The sequence below is a fragment of the Convolutriloba macropyga genome, chromosome 14 (genome assembly GCF_964194025.1).
Source record: "Convolutriloba macropyga chromosome 14, txConMacr16.3, whole genome shotgun sequence".
Taxonomy (NCBI): domain Eukaryota; kingdom Metazoa; phylum Xenacoelomorpha; order Acoela; family Convolutidae; genus Convolutriloba; species Convolutriloba macropyga.
The window spans coordinates 47,937,212-47,961,686 of record NC_134481.1 but is presented as its reverse complement, the minus strand read 5'-3'; the positions used below and the strand labels follow the sequence as shown (position 1 = coordinate 47,961,686).

Below are 24,475 nucleotides of genomic sequence, written 5' to 3'. Positions count from 1 at the left end.
TTAAAAGGCTAAAAAAAATTTAGTTCGTTTTTGAGTCATGATAGCTAGTCTTCAGTGTTGAAAGATTGAATAGTTGTTCAAACATTTGCTTCGCTTATGTTAAAAAAATCTTAAGCGACAAAAATAAGAAAAAATGCGAACCTGATTATTCTATTTCGCATCTTTCCTTTCCAATCACGTGTTTATGCTTTATGAAAAAAAATATGTACAAGTGAAATTTTTTATAAGAAAAATCTGAAATAAATTGAGTTACTTTGGGTCACCTAGTTGAATATCATTTTTCGACGTAAAAGTTTTTATACGATAAATGAACACTTTACGTTAAAGCTCGAGGCTTTCACTCTGCTCAGCTGCCTCAGCATTGGGCTGTTTCTTCGACATAGCTAGAAATTACCACCATACATTGAGGACAATTAATCGTTCCTTGAGGTGAATACTTTCTGTAACAGCAAATTAATGGAGGAGCGCAAATGATCACATATTTGGTCTTGCTATTTCTTAAATCAGAAATTGAAGTACTGCAAGCATAATTTTTAAATCAAATTGTAGCTTTTCTAACGCTCTGTAAAATATGACTTTCGAAACTTTTTTCCTAGTGATTTAACGACGCATTTTATATGAAGAGAAATCCTCTTACAATAGTTTAATTCCTTGGTTTTAACTTAACCGTTGCAAATTTTATTCTAATTACTAGACTGCAATGGGAATCCGCTGAAAAAAATGCCTAGGTGGTCGTCTAACCAGCTCAAGGTGTTCGCCTAGGTGTTCTGATTTGATTAGCTCAATGTCACGACTATGCATTCCGACCCTAGTATTTAACCACTTTTTCGGTAATTTCATTTTTTAAAATGGTGAATAATTTTTCTGAATACTTGAGTAAAAATTTTCGAATAAATTCAGTTGAGCTTGTCTTCGAATGTTCAAATGTACTGATAAATGCCAAATCTGGAAACATGGAACAAACCAGCATAATTTTTTTTAGAAACGTTACTGCTGCTGATCTTCTTAGGAATGCTATTTGAAACACAGCACTAAAGTCTTTTTTGAGTTATGCTGTCAAGGTAATTTTTAAGTGCGTTTCTAATTACTCTTGAGCGAAGGTTGGAGAAGTTTTTGTATATATTTGCCCAACTTTTGGATCTATCCTCTTTCGGTCACCCCAGTGTTTTCATGACCCCCAGTTACAATTTAAATAATGATATATAGCACATTATTATGTGAGAAAATAGCTCGTGCGCCTGGAGGTCACAAAAGATTTATGGTCACTAAGCTGGTGGGTGGAGGGGGGGGGGGCAATGCAGAATAGATCCCAACTTTTTATGCAAATTTTTGCGTAAATTTTGGTTCCAGAGTTTTTTGCAAACTGTTGACTGATGACTTTTGTGTAACTTTCAAATTTAAATAGTGGTCTAAACAAAGCTATAAGGACAAAAACGGGCTGTCCAACGCCCGGATGAAACAAGCTACAAATTAAGTGAGTTCTCGCAGCCGTTGAAGATTAATCTGATTTTTGTTTACTTTCGATGAGTTTGAAAGTTGCCCATTGGAACTTAATGGGATTGCAAATTGATGATCTGTTGTTTTCTAATTATGTCATCAAAATAACAAGAGAATGAAGTAGAATTTAATCTTTCTCACTAATTTTAAAACATGCTTTTACTGTTGAAAAATGTTTTAATAAAAAAATTCCAAATTGGAGTGATCTGTAAGTGATTGTGAGGTTCAACTAACTTGCTTTTCTTGATATATTGACCTCATTTGGCTTTTGGAAACAAATTTTAAAAAAATTATATCTTTTTTAAAAACTCCATAAGCTACTGAAAAGAAAATTTAACGGGTCGTTTGCGTTTCATAAGATCTTAACATGTTGGCTTAATTTTCATTACAATACAACAAATTTAAATTGTTCCAGTGCTCTGTTTTTTATGACTCGTAGAGGAGTATTGATATGCTGCCAATCTGAAACATGCTCGTCCGTGACTTAAACTTCGACTATTCTCTTCGAACGATAACTCTTGTGTTTGAGCATTGACTTGTGTTTTTGAACTTAGCTTCGTTTTTCATAATTTTCAATGAGAAACTGCTGGTAATGTACACCGTAAAAAGGGCAAGTTGAGAACTACACGCACTTCCCAACTACCTACCTATCCACCGACTACCTACGCTCTCCTCCAAACCATCTACCTACCTACTCTCCAAAGGCGCCTAGCTTTTCACTACAAAACTACATACCTCGCCTCCCACCTACCCTCAATCCTACACAGCTGCCCACCTCTCAAACCTGCCTAGCCAGCTACCTCCAACATAACTCAACGTTTTCCGCCCTCCAAACCTAATTTTTCCACGGCGTACCTACCGTTGCTCAGCTGCCGAAATCCCACAGCTCAAAATTGAACTATGAATATAGTTTTTTTTATAGTTTTCGCAGTTAAGTTTTGTTTTTTTTTTGCTTTCTGTGATATTTGGGATTTAGATTAAGTAGGTCAAGAAACTAAACATTACAATTCCTTGAATTGTTTCCAGTAATCTAATGGCTATGGCACTTTCTTTTACGAATTGAAGAGAAGCAGTGTTATTACACAAGTTTTCTAGTTGAAAAAAATTTGTTCATGACGTGAAATTTATGTTCTTTCTTCCCGGACATTTATCTCGTTGAACGCTGACTTTTCGAACGCTGACTTTTTGAACGTTGACTTTTGTTTTAGAACATTGGACTCTAGCTTAGTTTGTAGCCTTTAGGCCTTAAGAACTGCTGTTAACTTTAAGGTGAAAAGGTCAATCTGACAATTTTGGTCCCACATATGTCCCTCCTAAACAACAGAGCAACCGCCTACAAATCAACATCCGCTGCCTATTTACCCCCCCCCAACTACCGTCCTATATCTATCTTATCCCCTCACCAACCCCTGAGCAGTCTTCTATGTCTTATTTGTGAGGCATATCTATTGGTCATGCGAACTTAAACATATAAAACGATAATGATCTGTTCAATTTTTTCCACGAGTTTTTTGAAAGTTTTTCTTATTTTTGACCTTTACTGCCTATTACAAGCATTGGGGCTTGCAGATGGGTTACTGCATAAACTTGAGCGATATAAAATGGTTTTGAATTTTCTACAAATTTTAACAAATGATTTAGTGGTGCTAAATTTTGAACTTCTTGTCATTTTTGTTCTTTTTTGTCTTGTATAAATGGAACTAGATTTCTGCTAGCCTGCAGATTGTTAGTTTTGCGTATTTAGAGAGAAACAATAATTTTTGAAAAAATAATTTTGGAGCATTCGACAAATTAAACAAATATTCTTTAGTTAGTTCTGATATTAAAAATATTGCCATCAAGAATTCATGAAGATTCTTTATTTTTTTCTGTTTTCGAGTTCTTTTACACTATATATTGTTTTGCCTGCTTCTGATTGCCCTTTTTACATCAAGCATGTTTTCTCTTCGATTCAAAAGTTTTTTGTTTTTCTCTAATGTTTCTCTAGCTATCATTTTTGTTTTTCTCTAATTTTTTGTGAAACTAATTTTTCTGTTTTGCTAAAAACGTTTAGTTGGCCAGTTGTTCCGGTATAGGAACAGGTCAGATACAGTTGTCTGTGAAAAAATGAATGGCAGATCTTTTTATGCCCAAAGTTTTTACCCCAAATGACATTTGACTCTTCTTGTAGTTTTAGAAAGTAAACGTAGTTTAATTTGATAAGGAATGAGTAACTAAGTTGCCCTAGATAATAAGCAGCAAAAGTTTGGAAGTTATAATAACTGAAATATTTACGAAAGCTGCATTTAGCTTGATTTTATCAAAGACTAAATTTCTTTCAACACGCAAAATTCAGACCTGGTACAACATGATGCTCAGTTTCCATACAATGATTATTCATATAGTCCCAAATGATTATCAGTTTTTTTCATATGAGCTCAATATTGTAACTTGATCAAGAACTGGGCGGTACAGACTGAATGCTGAATGTATGAGTTTTTAAGCATTTTATTTGCTGGAAAAACTAAACGCAGTCGTTTTAATCTTTTTGTATGTTCAGAAAGCTGAAGTTATGCTTGCCGGATATTATAGATTTAGAACGGTTTCTCGTTTTTTGGCAATCCAAGGTGACTGAAACTGTTTGGCAATATGACAAAGTATAACTGGAAGGATCAAGACTTTTCAGGCAAATTTTTTTCAATTGATAAACTATGGAACGCAAGAAGTGCTCAATGACCTTTCGGAAGGAAACGTAAAGAAATTTATGTCTAAATTAACAAAAATAGATTCCAGCAGAGTCTAATAGGAGTATATATCTGCTTTTCTACGCTTAATCTTCATTTTACAATCCGCTAAAGCAAATTGGCATTAAAAAAGAAACAAAATTGTTGTTTCTTATTCCCAGTCCGACTTCTTCCCACATATAAAATCTTAAACATACAAATTGAGAATTAAGACTAATGAATATTCCTCTCTAAGGAACAATTCAATATGAAGAACCTAAACAACAATATGGGACAAAGGTTGTTTGATTTTTAACTCCGAGGTCTTCTTCAGCAAGATTAACTAAATTCGCCGAAAACTTGTTCGGTTCCTCAATATTGTTACAAACAAAAAAGAAAATCAACGGTAATTGCTAAGGTTTCTTATTAAGTACTAATTACTAAGGCTTTTACTGACATGCGAATTCAAGCGTAGTACAACATGATGCTTTTTAAGAAGTATTCAATTAATCCTAATGGTCAAGTGTGCTATATTTTCAACATTTTATGGATGAATTAGTGTGATTAAGTTTTTTATCGGTAAGAAACGAAGTCCATAGGTTTTATTAAATTTCATTATACTGATAGGCTATGGCTTAACTAGCCTATTGAAACAAATAAAAGTTTCCTAGTATTCTCTGCAAACAGAAATATATATGTCATCACTATATATATATATATATATATATATATATATATATATATATATATATATACGCCAGTCGTTAGCACGATTAAATAAAAGAAAAGCCATCAAAAAATTTTGGAATGCGTTCTAGAAAAGACAAACCCCATAAAGATTTCGATAACAGAAAGGAGAAAATTAATGAAAATATCGACCCGTACATTTATCTAACCTTGAAAAAAATAGAATGTGATAGGAGAAGGAAAAACTATTCTTTTCAGAAGTTCTTCTTGCAAACTATTGAAGGAAAAAATATGTTTCAAATAACTATAAAAAATTTGCTGTCAAAGATTCCGCTTTTTCAAGTACTTTTGAAAAAGAATCCGCAATAAAAAAAGGTCTTAAAAAATCAAACAAAAATTGTAACGTGCCTTAGTATTCTCAAGCATTAATAACTCATTTGGTTTCTACAGGAAACCTGATTAATGACTAATTATGCTCTGTTTTTCTCTGTTATTTAACGTTTGGCATCAACTGACTATTTGAATACCCTTGTGGAAAAATGTAAAGGTGGCACTTATCAGCACTTGAATGAAAAAAGCAATTGGCGCGTAATATTAAATTAATCTTCTCTAGGATCACAATGACAGTTTGTCCAGTTCAAAATTCAAAACGGTTTGAAACTTTTTTTATGAACAACTTAATTTTCCAAACAATGATAAGAATTCACTCTTTTTGTTAAAATGTAGAACGGTAGAATGCAAAAAGTGCTTAGGGCCTTGTCTTATTTTATTATGTTAGCTTAGTGTTTGCGTGGCAAGATGGCGGCCTATTAATCTCAATTGAAGTTGCTTGGCGAGAAACTATGTTACTTTTAGACTTGAGCTTTGCGGAGTGAGAATCAACAGAAAGAATTATGAACCGGATTCAGACCGAAAGTATAATCGAATGAATTTTCCTGTACTTGGAAGCAAAACAAAACGCATGATCAAACATTTAATCATAACACGAGAAGTAATGTCTATGAACAGACATTAGACCAGAAGGCAGGATTTTTGAAACTTAAATAACGATAGGAGCAGCAAATATCAAAAGGAAAGGCAAAATAATATGATCATATTACTTTACTGCACTAAATAAGGATTAAATGATATCTGTATGACACGCCTTTTGGAAGTCAACGTAATATGGTGTATGTATAACTTAACTAAAGTACGCTTCCAACACAGTATAATGGGAATTGAGCTAAAAAAAATGCACAGTTAAGAGTTGAAACTAAGAACGTTTTCCGGAGTGCACACCTTAAATGCTTACTCGGTGCTAAAATTGATTTGTACACAAAAGTTCTGATGTGATTTTTTGCCCCAGTCCAAAGCGGTATAAGATTATTCCACTCTTTTGAAAAAATCCTTTTTTTTGATTTTTTTTCAAGAATCACTACTTTCAAACTTTGTCATTTTGCTACCTCCTACAAAGTAAGTGCAAAAAGCTACAATTTCAGCCGTAATATCATTGTCTAGGTATTCTTAGATCGATCTCTTTCAGAAAGTTCATCGGATGTGGCTGCCTTATGCCCCTACTGATCAAACCGTGTTAGATGCTTTGCATGACAGCGATCACAATGTATTTATAGGTCAATATAGATACATTCTACAGCGATTTTTATCTAAATTCCCAAGTAAGAGAGCTCTTCAATTTTTAGCTTTCATTATACAGCTTTGTGAATTACTGTAGCTGATGCCATTTTCCCTCACTTTGGGGTTCATGAGAAATTATTTTGTGCTTTTGAAGACATTGTTAATTTCTTCTAATACGCATGAGTAAAATGAAAATGATAAAGCGGCAATGTTCAGTTAAAAATATTTTGCAATGTAAAAATTTAAGAACCTTCAATTTAGTTAATAAAGGAACTTGCCCTAAAATAAAAATTACAATCAATTACAACTCTTTCGAAAATTACTTCCAAAAATGTTTGTTCATTTCTTTTTTCAAGGAAGCTCTTGATGTTGTTTGAAATCTGATATTATGAGGCAGACCATTATAAATTGGAATAGCTAGCGTAACAAAAGAATCATCTAAAAAATTTTGTTTCTTCTTATAACAGTCATAACTTTCTTGGACCTGTCATGTTGTTTTAGTCTCATGGTAAAGAGAGATATTCATTTTTATATGCTGGAAGATCGTTGCTCTGTGGGCGAAAAAATAAAATGCGCAACAATTTTTTAGGTTACGCAGTTAAAATTTTGTCGCGAAGTTTGGTTTCTGTGGGCCAATTTACTTTCCCGTATTAGAACAGGTTTTAGTTCACTAATTCAATTATTTTTTCAAAAGTTGTGATTAATGTTTTTTGCCACACCACCAAAATTATAGCTGAATAATGTACGTGACTCATACAATTGCATAGTTTAATGCAATTTTTGTTTTATCTACATTTATAAATTGAAGGTCAAGCAGCAACTGTTCAAAATGAAAGAAGTGTGTTTTTTACATATGACGTCTTCATTTTAAAACAAATTTTGGTATGAATACCCAATTCACATAAGAATTGAAATTGACTTTTTTCTTCGGTGACTTCACTGCTATTTACAGTAGACTTTTATTCACAAAAAAACTTTCGAATATTCTCCTTACACTTATAGAACAATTATTTTATCAGAAGCAATTTTGTAACTCTAAATGGGAATGAATGAAATTCGATTTAATAATATAATATATCTCCTATGTCAATGACAAAATTGGGTTCTGAATTTTGTCAGAGATCCCAGTTTGAGGTCCCAGACGGAAACAAGTACGTCCAGACCGAAGATGAACGCACTACCGGGGCGTCATGCGTCCAAAGTTACATAGTTGGAAACTATTACACTATTCCCATTTGAACAGGTCCTTGACCCGATGAAAAAAGCCGATTTACAAAATTTTCATTCTTTTACTATGTACAAATAGAGTAAGAAAACAGAGAAAATTGATACTTTTTTCTTTGCCATAGCTCCACCAAAATCTTGCTGATTTACACTCTATGGACACGCCCATTATTTTTGATATGAATAAATTTTTCATGTCTGAATTCGAAGGGACAAAAATTGGATCATCGCACCCTAGTTTGATGAACGCACAAAAGTCTGGACATGAACGCACGAAAACCTGGTGAACGCAAATAAAACTGGGGAACGCCTGAAAGTATGAACATGAACGCACGATAGTCTGTTGAACGCTTAAACGTCTGGACTTGAACGCACGAAAACTTGGTGAACGCAAATAAAGCTGGGGAATGCTCGAAAGTCGGGACATAAACGCACGAAAGTCTGTTGAACGCACGAAAGCCTGGATATGAACGCACGAAAATTGGTTGAACGCACGGAAGTCGGGTGAACGCATGAAAGTCTGGACATTAACGCGAAATTCTGGACATGAACGCACGAAAGTCTGGTGAACGCACGAAAGTCTGGACATGAACGCACGAAAGTCTGGACATAGGCGCCTTCCGTCTGGGACGGTCTGGACATAGGTACTTTCCGTCTGGGACGGTCTGGACATACTTGCTTCCGTCTGGCATCTCAGCCTGGGAGGGTTAATGACGTAATAATTTATGGTAATTTAAGTGCTACTACTCTGTTCTAGATAGAGGATCCATGAATGAGCTTTTTTTCGAAAATAGTTCGCACTTTTACGACAGGCTTGAAACTTATTTATATGTCTGAAATGTTCATTTGATACTGTATTTCAAGACAAACTGAAACAGGGGATCTGTCGATCTGGCGCTCACTGCTGATTTTTCAAGTCCTCAAGTTCAACATTGCTCAATTCATGCCCAGAACATAAAATTATGCACATTCGTCTACTATTTCATAAAAAGTAGAAAAGACAGATTTTTTGGGCGTATTTTTCCTCTGTCTTTGACAAGATACCGCCTCTGGCTAGCAGCCCTAGTAATTCTTTTCCTTCAAAATTGAGGCAAATGAGATTTTTTATTCCTTTTCCTCTTTTTGTGCTTTTCCATAAGGATGGGGAGAATTAAGAGAGATTCTTGTACTAGGATTATTATCCCAATATTACAATACGGTACAGAATATTCAAAATAGGCTCTGCTGTGCTCCGCTTTTTGATATAATCACAAAATCCAGTGGTAATTTTACCATTTTTGGTGATATTATACCGAAAATTTGTTTGGGTGAACGCTCAATTGGTCTAAAAACAGAAGTCAGCCCACGAATCAAGTTTGACCATACAATTATCACACTCTATTTCTTACTTTTGTACTTTGCAAAAGACTGATTACTTGAATTCAAAGTGAAATAATGTTTTTTTTTATTTACGTGATATGAAAGCTGATTATCACTCAAATCATAATGGGTATACTTAGGTTGCAGTGTTTTTGATAAACCCTAAGATTTCGTCTAAAACGTAGCGGCCGGCTACATTCCTTATTTTTCCCTATCGGCTAAGAACACTTTCGGCCAAATTCGGTATCATGGTTGAGGTAATATGGTAGTGTAATGGTATGACTAGTATTAGTAGCAAAGTAGTCGTAATAGCGGTGCTAGGAAAATTGGCCGACAGGGCGTTCAGCCGACAAGAAAAAAATGGGTAGACATTCGTTACACTAGTTGATGAAAAAACTGCGGTATATTTGTCCGCTTACGAAATAGTGTTTTAAATTGGCCTATCACAGCTTCAGAAAAAGTTTTATTGCTCATTTTACTTAAATTGTCGGTTAAATTTCTCATTTTTTGGTTGTCGGCTAAACGCCCTTTAGGCCAATACGGCGGCCACTATTAATAGTAGTACTAGCTAGATAGGTAGTTACCTCTAATGTATGAAGGTTGTTGTTGTATTTGATGTGATTTTGGACTGAAATAAGGCAATAAAGATGACAGCTAGGAAAGACCAAATTTATGCTGTGGAAAAATTGGAAGTGGTGGTAGTGGTGTAATGGGTTCAAGGAATATTGGCCGACAGGGGGTTTAGCCGGCAGCTTTATTCTGATTGGTCAAACCTACACATGTCGAGATCACAGACAGAGGAAGTACACTGCGATCAGACACAAATGGAGCAATTTTTCAGACCTAAATTAAGGGTTTGAGAGCACCAAGGTCTGGACAACGGTCTGATTTGGGTCTGATCAGAGATCTGTCTTTTGAGATGATCATGATTGGTCAAAATAGTACTGGTTCGTCCAACCATTATAATTGGTGAGTGATCGGCCAAACTCCAGGTCGGCTAATTGGGCGATTGGTGGTAGGGTAGAATGACGTACTGTTAGTGTTAATAGTGGTAGTAGTAGAATAAATAATGGTACACTACCCGAACACTTTTCACGTACAATCAGATCTTTTTTCTAGCCCACTCTCTTTTATTCCCGCATTTTTCCATTCCCAGCCTTGACTTGGATAGATATGAATTGGGATGGAGAGATATAGCAGTACCGTTAATATGACCTCACTACTGCTATCTCCTGTCTTCTTTTCCACGTTTTTGACCATTCTTACCATTTATTCACGCGATCAAGCGTAAATAACCCCCGGTTGACATACTGTTGCAATTAACCGAATGTTTCGCCGCAATTTAGATCTGTTTAATGGCAATTTTTTTTACTGCTTTGTAATTAATGCAAACTGATTTAAGCTATTGGACAGTTCGTATACTCAGTTATTTTCAGCCAATTTTTATGGACCTCTGCACGTTAATTTTTTGCAAAATTTCTTACGATCTTTTTCTCAGGAAAACGAAGTGAATAACAAAGTGAATAACGAAGTGAATAAAGAAGTGAAAAACGAAGTGAATGTCTTTAAGCTACTTAGGTCACATCTTCAAAATTGTAAAGCTGATTCGAGAATTTTAATGATTTCAAGATGCCCTGAATTTTTTCAACTCATTCTAAAATATTGCGCAATTTTTCATGAAAGCTGCAGTAAACAATGTTCTGCTAATGTAAACAATTCCACCTTTAAAGTATCGATCGGAATGGTGTCTCTTCAAAGTGGGCCACTGTTTACTCTCTGATTAAAAGAGGGAGTCCGTTGGTCGAATTGAGGGAGCCCTCTCTGCTGGTAAGAAACCTTCCCGATTTTTCGTGACGGAGGGGTATGAGGGGGGGGGGGGGGGGGGGGAGGGGGGGGGTCTTAAAGATTTATATAATTCTGTGTGTTTGTATGTGTTTGTATGTGTACGTATGTATATGTGTGCATGTATGTATATAGCTATGTATCTGAGGGGGGGGGGGGGGGGGGAGGCGTTAAAGGGGTAGGGGGTGGGGGTTTATGGGCGAGGCGTTCAGCAATTGACTGGGCGGAGTTTAAGTGTTGATATGCATTGTGGTGATTTGTGGCTGCAATTTTTTCCCTAATTTTAACCTCATTTTTAGTCTGTGCTCCTGGCTTCCTTTTATTGGCCGCTTGGCTGCTTGTAGCCCCTTCACTGCCAGACCTCTGCCAGCCACAACCACAACCACTTACCTTTTCCAGCATCGCTTTTCCCAGCCTCTCCCTCCTTCTTTTCCTTCTCTGCTCAGACTGGAAGCTGCGACAAGCCAGCAAGCACCAAATCAGCCGGATAACACTACAAATATATTACTAGTCCCGTTCCGTTGCTTTCCCTTAAAAATACTCACTGCCACTTTTACTGTTGATTGCTTACTACTAGTTTCAACGCATCCGTTACCCCCCATTTGTTAACGGTAAGTGGCCTAAACAATTAGCTTTTTTTCCTTTTCCTTGTAAACTTTTTTCAACATATCCCCAAATAATAGAATTAAGGGAACACGAATTGTGTCTTAACAGTTTTAAGGACCACTTAAATTTGCAAAAACAATGCATATAATTTGCGTAATTTTCAAGATAGATTTAGCCAAAAAACTGTCTATAGCTACAAAAAATGATACGTTTGTCCAAATGCTATGATTAATTTTTGTTTTCGAAAGCATGTTCTTAACTGTGAAGAGAGAAATGCATTGTTTCAAATAGAATCTTTAGAACATTCGCGAAGTTTGGAAGTATTCGAAGCAGTCTATAAAATACTGGATGAAAAATGTCAAAATAAATGAAAGATAAGATTAATATCTAGACACTTTTTGTATAATTTTAGCGCGTTAATTGATTTCCTGCGTTACTTGTGCGAAAAAAAGAACATTATTGTCATGTTGAAAGCAACAATAATTTTCAACTTAGAGCAAATTTCGTATCCATTTTAAGCTAAAAAATCACAACCTTTGTTTATACATGTCTTACTAATTGCCCTCAATAGCGACACTTACAGTTTTACTTTGATCTATTTGCCGCCTTAAATTGCAGAGGAGCATGTGTGTAGTCAAAGGAACTGTAATGAAACAGATATTTGACATGTTTTTCAAGAGAGCTTCAAATAGTCACAACGGAACAAAAAAAATTTTTGCATAGCGATTGCTCAAAAACGTTTTCAGAGAAACGACACTTTGTGGAGTTTGAAAAAATAAAAATTTTGCATTTTTCATAATAAGTTAGACGGAAAAATCTGAAGAATGAGAGAAAAGCGGCGATAGTTCTTTCCCCAGTCCTTAAACACCTGCCAATCCTAGTCTGTTTGTCTATTTGCACTACCAAAAATACTTAAGTAGTTGAGTTTTTACTACATGGGCACGGCTCTTTTTGAATACGGCAATTTATCAACATCAGTGGCAGGTTTGATTTTTGCTCCTTAGCAAATTAGTTCTGAAATTGCTGTTTGTAAGCGTAAGAATATCATCGGTTGGTTCGGTTTTAGTTAAACAAAAATGATAAAAACCCTTACATCTTTCTATTTGGCTTCGTTAGGTACCTTTGGTTTGTAAACGTATGAAATTTTCAATATAATCTATTTCATACATAAGGAGTCGTAGACATATTCGGTTATCCAGATTTGTTTTTCGGTTTTGATCATAAAAATTCATGGTATTGTCGGTTTAAAAAACGAAGAAATCATGATTAAATGACAAGTGTACTTAATTTCTCATGATCATATCAAGATCTGAGTTTGATTTGATTAACTGAATCCTCATCCAAGATCAACCAGTGTGTTAAACTTTTAACCTGGGAAGTAGCTTTTCGCAGCTAGTTTTAAAAAATGAGGTAAATTAGAAAATTAAACATTTATCACGTTTGAAATTTTTCTTATTAGAAAATTATCATAAATTTTGACAACATTATAAACAGAAGCTCAAATTTAATTTGGAAGCACCGACTATTTCTTAATTTTCAAACCAAAAATACCAGGTCTAAAAAACCGAATATACCGTATCTAGAGACCAAATATATGGACAATTATCTTGCCTTTTAAACCAAACATACCGAGTTAACCGAACATACTGACATTATTTTACACGGAAGAAACTTCCTGCTTCGTAATAGTTCGGTCTTTTGAACCAGGGTATTGCTACGACAGAATTGGATTGGTCCATCGAAATAAAAACAGATTGTTTTGAATTGGTTTTTGTCAAAATACGATTTATATCTAACAAATAAAATTTATCTATGCATTTAGTAGTGATGCTTCTCAAAAATATTAAACACAACAAAAGGTACTTTTTTTAAATGTTGTTAATTCATTTCTGTATTTATTTAACGTCACCAATTGGTAGCGATAAAAAGCGTTCTTATATATTTTTTTGGAACTTCTTTGATTTTGATACTCTTTAGGTTTTTCTCCTCCCATGGAGTTGCTAGGCCTTCTTCTATCAAAAATCAAATGATCCATAACAAAGCAGAGACCATGCTACGAAATGATCTTAAAAATAAGCCAAGTGTTAAACTTTTCCACACTGTAACGATTCCTTTCGACTACTGAAAATTGTCTGTTTTAGTGGCAGTTTTGATCAATAATCTCTAGTATTCTAGTTCAGAAATAGTCGTTTAAAAAATTAAGAATATCTTCCGTCCGTTTGGTTTTAATTAGGTTAAAATCAAGTACAGTCCAACCGCCTTTACATTTTTTCTCCAGCTTTTTTAGGCATGTCTGGTTCATAACAATAAGGAATCGTCAATATATTCTGTAACAAACCTAAGAAATTGTGGAATTGTTCGGCCATTTGGGTTCGCTGCTTTGTTTTAAACCTAAAAGCTTCTAGAGGTTGTTGGTCTTTGAATGACAAGACATCGTTAAAAATGACATAAAAACTTAGTTTCTCATAATCATATCAAGACTCAGTGAGTGTCTAATGAACTAATTCCTCATTAAAAAAATTCATATTTGTTCAATTAGGTCTACAAATAAGCTGAAGAAGAAATTAAATCAAGTATCACGTTTATATGAGTAAAGTGTCTCCGAGAGGAACTTTTGAAAATCCTGCAGTTGGCAAATTATCATAACAATTTGACTATATTATTAACAAAAACTCACGTTTTGCATAAAAAAACTGACAATTTCTTGCTCTTAAAACCAAACATACCAAATCTAATAAACCGAACATACCGGATTTAAGAGACCGAACGCACTGATGATTTCTTGCGTTTAAAACAGAACATACCGAACAATTTCTTGCGTCGTTTCTGTCTAGGGCCTTTTTACATTGGCAGGTTATTTGTTTCTGCTACTAGTTTTTTTATAGAATGATCTTTTAGTATTTTTTTTGTTAGAATTTGAAAACATGTCTCATTGCAATCACTGGTCTACTTAAAAAACTTACGCAAGTCTATTAGTTGTTGAATCGCCAGTTTGTCGAATGAAAAACAAATCGTGGACCGGATACCTAAAGTATGGTATCAATTGAAATTTGTCTGGAAATAATTAGAGTCGCTGCTATGATCAATTAAATTGGTTCAATTTTCGTTTTATCCCCTCGAGTTTTTTTTTTGGAGACAGCATTATAAGATTTTGCGAAAAACCCATTAAATTGGATTCATCACGCGAAATCTGAAAGTTGCGTTAATTGAAACTGCTCTATTGCAAAAAAAAAATTGGTTTCTTCTATTTGGGGATGTTACGCACACGATACAGACTAAACTTTAGATTATATACCATTTTTGTATAATCAAAACTATCAGACATTATTTTAGTCCAGTTTTTTTTTTATAAATTGAGCAGTTTTATTTATTGAAAAAGAATCCTTGTTTACAAAGTTTTTGTACAGGCACATACGTTCTATAACACCACCCCTAGAATCAAACAGCCACTAAGTAAAAAAAAGGTATTAAGAATGTATTGTGATTCATCAATGTAAAAAATTATTTTATTGCGAATTACACTCCGTTTTGAAAATAATTATTTTACAAAAATTCCGAAAAAAAGTTTGGTTGCCATGTTGCCGCATGGTTAAATAATCAGCGCCTCAGAAATTTTTTCGCACACTGGGTGAAAAGTTGTATCTGCGTTTGCAATTAGCCTCAATTATTTTATTTTTTGGAAATTTAGGCAAAGAAGTGAGCTTTCTGAGATTTCTATGGGCGGCAATGACAGATGCAGACAACCCAAATTTTAGTTTTCTCCTATCAATCTTTTTGGCTGTGGGATACAAAAAATTGGTAAAATTGAGAAAGTCTTCAATAATCGGATGTTCAATGAAAAAAAATGCACTGCTTTGCTTTACCAAAAAAAGACAAAGTGTGAACTTATGAAACTCATCATATTGGGACTCTCGTGTTTTTAAAAGCTATTATTACTCAGAGCTTGCTGTAGTTCTACTTTACCAAGTCAATGTCTTGATAATCGATTGAGGAGGTTTATCAAAGTGAAGAAAATGCGCCCTCATTTGAATCAGTTGTTAAATCATAGTAACAAAATGGGCAAAAAAGCGAAAATATGTTGTCTTTTTTTCGTCTAAAAATAGAGGCTATAAAACAAAGAGCAGCTGTCTAGAACAAATTAGTATGCTTGAAAATATCTCAAATGTAAAATTGCGGTACTTTTAACTGAATTGATTTAGCTGAATGTACTATTTCAACTTTTTTATTGTCGGACCTTAATTGAAATTTTTCTAATTGAAATTGAAACTTTGCTTATTTTGTCTCTAACAAAATGGTCCAAGGCATCTTAACATTATTTAATTCTCAGAAATACAAGAGTCATTTATTCTTCCAATCGAATCGGATAAGGATACAGTAGCTGCCCTGGCATCATAAAACAAAAAAAAATAACAAAGAATTTTGTGAAGAAAAAAGGTCTTTCGATTTTGTCACCCGAATGAAATTATTTATAAAAATAATTGTGCGTTGTTCCAAAAAACGGAAACAAATTTTGAATCACTTATCTGAGGGAAAGTTCAATCTACACAAAGTATCTGATGCTCCGAAATTCACATCGCCAAAATTTTGCATATATTTGATTAAATCTTCTCTTTCTAGCCGTTTACAACGAATCGAGGCAATAATCGCACGTATCCGTTGAGTTAAGGCTGAATCATTATCCTTACAGTCCTCCGGTCAGTGAAACAGTAACTGCAATATGAATTTTCTTACAACTAAGACAAAAAATATTTTTTTGTAACTAAATACGTTTATATGAAGGTAGCGAACAACAAAAATCTTTTCTTTTTTTGATTTTTAAACCAATTGATTCATGTTCTGTGAGTACAATAATTTATAATGAACACTATGAACTAGACTATTTATCATCTACTAGTTCCTTCCTTTTAAACTCAAAACACTATTCTACATATCGTCTTTGTAATTTTGCAATCACTGGTTGATCGGTGTCAATTGCTGATTTGAAAAATCTTGGCAATTGAATTTTTGGCAATTATCTATACAAAAATATCATATCCAGATGAGGTCTGCACCAAGAGTTTTTTGAGGTGCCGTTTTTCTTATAATGGCTGTATATTTTCATTTGTGCTGGTTGCCATTAACGGACTTGACAGATGGAATTAGAGTCAGAAATTAAATAAGGGTATTTCTGTAATAGTTTTGTAAGTAACATCCACTGATTTGAGCTTGAATGCGCGTATCAATTTCTTTAAAAAGGCAACAATAATTTTAAATCGTCAGAAAGATATATTTTGAAAGAAACTTTTTTGCTCCTTATGCTTATCAACTCAGCTTCTTTGTTCATCTGTCATTGATTTTTGACCGCGAAAATCTTGTTTCTCAGTAATTACTTAAATCTGGTTTTTCCTTGAGTGTTTCAATGAGTTGTCAGTGGGTGCAGAGAATGCGGATTTGTCATATATTAATCTCATTGTCTATATTTTTACTGTTCTTGTTTGATGTATTGCGATAACACATTTTCTATCCTCTTTGTATATAATTATGTTACTAATTTAATCTTAGTACCATCTTAGTAAAACCAGGCATTTTGAGAAAAAATTTTAAATTTCTTCATTTTGACAGAATTACCTATCATAACAAGCTATCTTTGCCGTCAAAATGGTTTTGAAATTAAATAATTTAGACAACTTTATGCGCCATATTATCGATTTACGCAATATTGAATATTAAATTAACTTAAATCTAACGTAAATCAAAGTTAACGTAAATAAATAATTTTTTTTATTTCTCAAGCAACATAACTAAACGTTACTTTGGAACACTTTGAGCTTGGTTTTATAAAGATTGAAATCGCTTATTGAAAATTTATTGTAATTATGTAAATTATAGCCATTAATAAATTTTTCAGGTAACATTTTTTCAAAAAGAAGTCTAGTTTTTGTATGACACTTCAGTCCGATCTTTTTGGGTCGCAATGGTTTACATTTGTAGACAGAGTGAAAAAGTTACAACGGATGTTCTAGCCCCGAAGGTAAATTAGTAAATACTTGAGGTTTAAATTGAACGTTCAAACGTGAACAAGAATCTGTCAGTTGTAAAATTACATTTTTGTTGAAAAAATTAATTGGTCATTATGAGGTGAAACGGTACAGCACAATAACATGCCTTCTTGAACAAGAGCAGAAAGTAGTTTAAAATGGTGTATCTTTTCATTGCTCTTTCTTCAGCCTGTACGTCTTATTTATCAATAACTATCTATCTAACTAGATATAAATTTACACTCTTTTACAATTTTTTATCTTGCCTTCACGGCTAGCTTTATAATGATGATCATACAGAATTGTAACTTGCTTTATGCTTATTTCTCTTGTTGTAACAGAATGCAGCAAACTAAGTTAAAATTTGCTATCTTAGCTCTTGGCTGTTTTTGCATCACTGGTCGCTTAACAGTCAAATTGTTACAAAAAAACTATCTACTTGTAATTAGCAAACACAGACAACATCCCGGCATTAATCAACGCTACAATAAAAATCTCAATTAAAAATTATTGGTCAATATTTTGAACGATAAAATTCCCCTATTTTGTTTATACAATTCTTCGTTTACCCTAAAAGCTCCGAGAAATTTATTTGTTTTTACTTTGAAAAAGATAAATTTGCTTCCTGTAAGTTTCCTTTTCCTAAAACTGAAATACGGAAACGAGTGGGAGGTTACAACAGCAATCAGAAATATTCTTTCCAATCTGTAAGTACATACTGCCGTCACTGTGAGTCAACTGGTAACTAATTATCTTATTCCACTTTTTAATAAAAGCAATTTTTTAGCTGTGGGGGGGGGGGGTGCGTAGAGGAGGAGGTGCATTTACTATGAAACTTTGCCAGTACTGGATTCGAACCGGCAAGCAGCACCTGTTTTGCGCAAGCGTGAGGCCACTGTTACACACACCATCCTGTCTTAAGCTCCTGAATTTGGGGTATACGTTTTACAACCCGTTCTTCTACTGTTGTTTCTTGTTCCTCAACGCTTCATCGAACCAGTCAAATCTTGGACAAGTGGAGCTTTTTTCAATCTATGTCGTACGCTGATTTAAATCTGGTTTACCTCTCAACCTTCTAACTCAATTAAAAAGGATTTTTTTATTACAAAATTTTTGCCATTGTTTATTTGCAAAATTAAGCTAAGTTCAAATGCATGTCTTTTGTTTGAACTTTGGTCCAGCTTCAAATATTGTCCTCAGAATAAACATTTTTTACAAAATTACTATCGAAATCTATTAACAACTCATTGCTATAAGTTAAAAGAATCCTTTAAATGTCATTTAACCTAACCTTGCTGCCGTACATTCAAATTGAGATTAATTTGCCAAAAAAGTAAAAATTTCATATACATTTTCAAAATTGTTTACATCTTGAACATTTTTAGTCCAAAACATGCTGTAAAAGTTTCCTGTTTGCTATTTATAAGAGCTCTCAACAGAACGAGAATAATGATAGCGGCTGGCTTTCAATTGCTTTTTGTTATACGTACCCTCCCAGTTACAAAATTAGGACGGTGCTGATGAAAAGACCTTTTGTTCACCCAGTTAAAGGCTAAATAAAGCTTACTTAGTTATTTTGAACGCATGAATATTTGTGAACTTTTTTGTATATCAGGCAAGCATACTTCTATCGGACATTTTATAAATTTTTGTTCATCATTTACGCGAATAAAATTTATGTTTGTTCATCTTTTATGAAAATAAATTTTCATTTTTTGTGAAGTGTTTTCCGCAGTTTGTGAATATATTCTCATATTTTCACGCTCGCTTTTGTGTTGCGTATTACAAAGTAATGTCTCATTTTTCCTTTGTCATTTTGTGTTTAAATCAACTAAATCCGACAATAGCCAAGGTTGCGACAGCTTGCGGGGAATGTTTGCACTAGCGGTTACGCACAATGTGCGGGAATTGTTTTCACAGAGGCAATATTGCTTCCCGTGAATTTGTTTTGTATCTTTCAAAGTGTCAATCAAGTTGAAAAATGAATAAAACATCCGGATCATAACGTGTCTCATAGTTCATATGGACACCACTGTTCAAAATCGAAATATTTTAAAATAGAAATAAGTAGTAACTTCTAAGCATCATTTATTAAAAAATTTTATCAGTTGTCCTTAATACTGACCAGACAAATACACAACTCAAGTCTTTTCGCAGTTTGAACTCTTGGGAAAATATCTGTTAGAAGTCAAAGACGTGAACATCAAAATTTTAGGCAACGTCCTTCCGCTTTATTAGGATATCAAATTTCTAATGTTAAAATATCCAGCTTCTCTGAAGTTTCAAAAGACCTTTTTAGTTGTGAACGTCAAAAGTGAACGGCCAAAATTTTCGCGTTTGTTGAACGTCGAGAGAAACAGTTCGTAAAATAGTAGCGTGATTGCAAACAGATACCTGTGACTTTGCTTGCATTGACTGGGACTTTCTAAAACCATGTACACGTGAACTTGGGACTTTAGGCCAACTCGCGTAATGGCAAATATAAAAAATATTCCAGGTTCAATAATACTTATTTATTTATTGATCCGTCTTCTTGAACTTTACTTTTGCGAAAAAAAATCAAGTGAATGGTGGGCGGAAAAACCAAAAAAATGATCCATGCAAAAATTGCTTACAGATCAGTTCAAAAGCGCCGCAATCGTTTTTATGCAACTGTTCGATAAAAAAGTAAACTATTGAAAATTTGATTAATTTTGCTTAAAATATACTAAAATTGCTTACAATAGTCTCAATGGTTTTACCTTTGAACTCTCCTAAAATAGAGAGTTGCTCAATTTTTGAACCATCTGACTTGTCTAACATCTTTGCAAAATGTTTGAAAACTCAACAGTTTTGTTCATGAAAAATGGCTCCAAAATTTTGGTAGCGCGGACAATTTTTTTCATTCATTTAAGGGCTATATACACCTTAGGTTTCTACGCGAGTGTTCTGGATTTAACATTTTGCCGACCCGCATGTAATCAAAAATGCATCATTTTTTTTATATATTCAGATTTTTGTTTGCAAAAAAATTGCTACGCCTTTATTTGCAACATTGATTTTATTTTTCAGCCACGCAACGATAACAAGGCCAGCTTTGCTTAACAAGGCGCAACGATAACAAGGCGATAACAAGTCCCATCGTTGCTTATCGCAATGGAGTAGGGTTCCATTTGTACTTTGTTTGCTTTTGTCTTTTTTAAAAACTTCTGCATTTTTGAATTCCAATTATAGACAAGTCTCTATCCACTTAGAGGTTCAATTAAGAAAAACAACTTAACAAATTTATGTGCAAATAAGGCTCAATTAAATATATATAAGTTTTCTGAGTGAAGCTTATGCTTTTTGCTGCTGCGACAAAGTGGTTCCGTAAATTTTTAATGTTATCAATTTTTACCAGAGTTTGATTTTTCTGTTGTCTAATGAACGAGTATAATTCATCAAACATTTACTTCACTATATAAGGAGCCCATAAAAAATCAAGTAAAGTTTTTGAGTCGATTCTCTATGTTTTTTCTATTATAGCGCGGTAATTACTCAAAACATTTTAATAGACAGGCGACATTTCTGATCTAATTGTGGAATTTTTTTTCAAACAATTTTGGATTGTAATTGGTGCTGTCCTCTTTTTAAAAAAATAATTTATGTCTTTTTTTAACTGCTTGGACTGGATTGACTTCAAAAAAATACTTAGTTTTTGACGGGTCAAATAACGTGCGAATGAATTACAAAACAGACACATAATAGGTTGTTTGGTTTCCACGCTATTTTTTATAAAATTACCTGCAAAATTTTTAATTTAGCTTATGTTTTTTTGTCTTTTGGTTTTTTGCTCACTATTGAAATGTTCAATTGACTTCCTAAGCTGTGACAACCTAATCAACAAACTAATTGTCAGTTGGAAAATTCTGATCTTTATTATTAATTGATTTTTTTGAGATTTTTCTAATTTAGTTTTATTTCCACATTAAAATGTAGTCTCAACAAAAATAGAGCAGGCATTTTTTGAGTGAAGTGAAACTTTGTCTTTACTTCAATTGATCGTTTAAATTAAGATTTTGGCCAGCCTATTGCTTCAATTTTTGTCATTTTTTTTTCGGACTTTTATCAAATTTGGAGGTTCTGTTTTTCTGTCTTATCTGAGTTTTGTAGTAGGGATATAATAATGGCAAGTTTCAGTTACACATTACTTCAATGGAGTTGAAAGGAGGCCCTATTGTTGGTATACAAAATCTGTAGTGAGTAGATTTTGACTTAGTAAGCTTCGACGCTGTATTCTCGCAAAATCCAATTGAGTTTTTGAGTTTTCCGATATTTTTTTGTTTTATTGTTGTAGTTATTTATGGATGATGAAAAGTTTCATTGATTTGGAATGTTAGTATAACAGAAGCTGTTTGATGATCTAAATTGATAGCTAACGTTTTTCATGACATTCAGATTGGTTATTTTGGGAAAATATAAATGTATATTTTAACTTTGATCCTGTCTGTTTTTTGGCTACTTCTTAATCATTCTCAAAAAAGACAGGTTTCAAAATTTTTTTTGGTGAAAATAAAGTCAGTTTGCATAATTTAGTTGCTTTCTGATGCTATTTTGTCATTGTATATTTTTTTACAAATAGATAGAGTTTTTAAAAATAGATTGAGTTTTGGTCATTACTCCTGCTTGTTGTTTTATTTGATTGTGTTGTTTGTCTTGTCACTAAGCCTCCTAATGTCAAGTATCGTCGGCCTTCGATTGAGGCAATTATTGTTTTGTATTGTGGATTGAGTGAAAGGTAATTTTTAATTAGAGACATCAATTATTTTAGAACGGTAGAAGAATTCTTGAAAGTTTTTTACGTCATTTGGTAGACAATTATGTCAAAAACGCGGTTGAAGGGGTCAAAATTTTATGTTTGACCACATATTTTTGAGCCGCCTTGTTTGGATTAAAGGTCAAATGATGCTGAATCATAATGATTCGATTGGTGAAAAAATATGATATGAAGGAGAAACCGTTCTTTTGAATATCATATGCCCTATTTCAAATTTGATCTTACTTTATTACTCAATATGAAAATCTTCAAGTTGTGAAAATTCCGATTTTGTTTGACAAAATTTAAAAAAATTTCCTATAGCAACAATGATATGAAATTTCAGGTTCAAAGTATCATTTCAGTTAGCAACAATAATAGACTGATTTAAAAGATGAAATGATATATATATATATATATATATATATATATTCAATTGTTTCAAATTGAAAGACATGTTTTTCAGGTGATTTTAGTTTACTTTTCTCCGACAGTCCTGACACTGGAATAAACTGTTGCTGTTTAAATTCAAACTAAGAACTGTATAAATTCGAGCTGTATAAATTGACAAGAAGCTCTAAGTTTTCAACGTATACTTAGCTAGAGAAATGAAGCCTTGAGGAACAAGCAAGAAAGTGAGAACGGGTTATAAGAGTTGCCAAAGTTTAAGAGTTTAAGACCAGTTGGTTTAAATGGGTAGCACACTAGGCTTGGGAGTAAGAGATGCTGGTTCAAATCTAGTACTGGTCCATTTTCACTGTAGTTGCACCTGCGTAGACCCCCAAACATGCTACAAACATGAAGAAAACGATGTCAGGAGTTGCTTTTGTCCTCACAGTTGTGATTAAATATGTAACGAAATGTACTGTAGAGTAATTACTGATACTTTTTTTCTTGTGGCCTATAAAAATGGCCTGTTTTTTATTATACAGAAAATGAAAATTTTAAAGCTAAAATTTATTAATATTTGTATTCCACATTTTCGCAATTAAGCCGAGGAGGGAGTTTTTTCTATGCAATCATTGGATACAGTTAATAATGAACCGAGAGGAACATTTATGAAATACAATTGTTACGTAAAGTTTAAGGTAAGATTAAGCGGCTCTATTCGAGAAAAGTTAGGTTAAATTTACAATAGAGTAGTTGGTAGCGCAGTTTTGTCAGGCGTTTACATTGATTTTGTAATGTTTGTTAGTATTTTTTTCAGAAAGCTTTAATCGTTATCATTTTTTGAAAAAAAAAGAAAATTTTTGATACCGACTGATTAATCATCTTTTATCTTTCTTACGAAAAAGGCTTTATGATCATGAGATTACACGTATGATCTTTCTCATCCTATTTTTATCTACAAAAGCTAATAACCAAATTGAGTCACCTTTATTGAATCAACAATATTATTTCATTCAAGAAAAATCGTTTTATCGGATATCATAAAAATACTTAATCATCTAGTTATTTTTTCTTGAATACACATGTTTCGAACATAAAAAACTACTGCTTTTTATTATTATGTATTAAGTTTGAAGATTGTGTGTACTAATCTCAGTACAGTTTATAATGTTATTTCAGATTGGCTCCACTTAAAAGCAACCTGCGTGCATTCTTGCGTAGATTTCATCTCTATTATTTATTGGCGATCCTATCTGCCTCACAAACCCAACACCTGTTCCCTCTAATCATTATTGTAAATCTAGTACCCTCTCTTTGTTCACTTATTTTTTCACATATAATTCAAAGCTATACGTTCAAATGTGATATGAGGTTCTGAAAATAGTTTGTGTCAAAAATTGGAGTTAATTTGATTCTTAGCTTCGCCAATAAACTGATAGAATTACGTTCATGAAAAGGTCATTTAAATCCAATTCACGCAACAGCAAAAGTAGCGAGTGCTTGTATCAAACCCCCCCCCCCCCCCCCGCCCTGTCTCCAACCTGAACCAAATCACGGAAAACATAAGTAGTTGGCAACTGTTTAAGGGTTTGTTGTTTTTTTATTCACAAAATATAATAGCTTCAATTCCAACTGAAAGCGAAATGCTAATTTTCTGCAACAAAGTCAAAAAATTTTGTTTTTTACCAAAAACATTGGGACAATGTCAAAAAAGAAAAACTACGTAATTATCTCTCGGCCAATTAGTTTTTGTTCCGATCCAC

At 33.5% G+C, this 24,475-nt stretch overlaps 2 protein-coding genes across 3 annotated transcripts in view; both read left to right on the top strand.

Annotated features, from left to right (window-relative positions):
• Positions 1-24,475, top strand: part of LOC142352794 (translocon-associated protein subunit delta-like) — a 576,117-nt gene that overhangs the window by 353,404 nt on the left and 198,238 nt on the right. The window lies entirely within an intron of this gene.
• The window catches only part of LOC142352819 (netrin receptor UNC5B-like), a 100,847-nt gene continuing 94,211 nt past the window's right edge, over positions 17,840-24,475 (top strand). The window contains exon 1 of the mRNA XM_075404957.1: positions 17,840-18,255. The gene's annotated coding sequence lies outside the window, so the exon portion shown is untranslated. The remainder of the gene's footprint in view (positions 18,256-24,475) is intronic.